The following is a 1,441-nucleotide window of genomic DNA, read 5'->3' as shown; positions in this document are numbered from 1 at the left end:
CTTGTAGACCAGGCTGGTCTCGAACTCACAGAGATCCGCCTGCCTCTGCCTCCCGAGTGCTGGGATTAAAGGCGTGCGCCACCACTGCCCAGCGACTCCCCTCTTCTTATAAAGCCAATAATGTCCTCACCATCAAGATTTCATCTGATTCTAGTTACAAAAGACTCCATCTCCAATATCACTAAAATATGACTTTGGAGATTACATTTCTAACATCAGAACTTTTAAACCGAAGGAAAAAGTGTGATGGTTAATACATCTAACTTGACAGGGTGTTTCTATAAGGCTGTTTTAGGGGGATGAGATTAACATTTTAATTTGAATGCTGAGTGAAGCAGACTGCTTTCCAGCATGTGACTGGGTCCTCCTCATGCAGCTGAAGGTCTCAACAGAACAAAGTCTGTTCTTACCCGAATAATAGGTAGTGTCACATGATTGTCTGAAAATTATGGCATCTTTTTTTGGAGATTTTAGGTTTGCCAGTTCTTCTTTTTGTCTATCTGTTCTCTGTTTATGTATGTATAAATGTACGTATGTATGTATATCTGTCTTGTCCATCTGTCTGTGATCTCTCTGTCCACCTGTTTATCTATCCTGTTTTAGTTACTTCTCTATTCCTGTGATAATACATCACAACAAAAGATATCAATAGAAGGAAGGGTATTTTGCCGGGGTGGGGGTGGAATAAGAGTTCATCCTCGTGATGGCAGGGAGAGTGGCAGCAGGCATGACACTGGAGCAGTAGATGAAAGGTCACAGGGCAAACGGGGATGGTAGGAATCTTTTGAAACATTAAGCTTGCCCCCACTGATAGCCCTTCTCCATAAGGACACACCACCTAATCTTTTCAGATGGGGACCATTTATTCAAATGCCTGAGATTTATGGGGAACAATCTCATTCAGACCCCTCTCTCTCTCTTTTATTTATTTATTTATCTATTTAGCATCTATATAAATCTTTTGAGAACAGACCAGACCAATATAGATGAATATACATAAATACTGCTTGTGAATTTAGCCTTCCTTGTCAGAAAATATCTGTCTGATAAAATATTGCTGAATAAAATTTAATCTTTTAAAGATTTCTTAGAATCATTATAAGTACATAAGATCAAGCATAATTTTCTCTTATTATTGTGAAACATTAGATTTAAATAAAGTTTTATTTTTAATGAACAAAATTGGAAAATATTATTTAGATTTAAGCAAAATGTATAAATGTTACACAAAGGGAGAAATTTTATTATTTCAACTTTAGGGGTAAAAATAATCAAGTTAAATAAGATCTCTGAATTCAACAGTTATTGAATATACACAAAATATAAGGTATTAATTCAGATATTTTCTTTAAAAATTCACAGCTAAATCAATTTAAACAATTGGAATGTGCCATGTTTCATACCATGAAACACTGCTTGTTTTTAAACCCTCATTTCAAAA

This window comes from Microtus ochrogaster, chromosome 6 (genome assembly GCF_000317375.1).
Source record: "Microtus ochrogaster isolate Prairie Vole_2 chromosome 6, MicOch1.0, whole genome shotgun sequence".
NCBI classification, from domain to species: Eukaryota; Metazoa; Chordata; class Mammalia; order Rodentia; family Cricetidae; genus Microtus; species Microtus ochrogaster.
The sequence above is the reverse complement of the archived record's forward strand: the minus strand, read 5'-3'. Positions refer to the sequence as shown.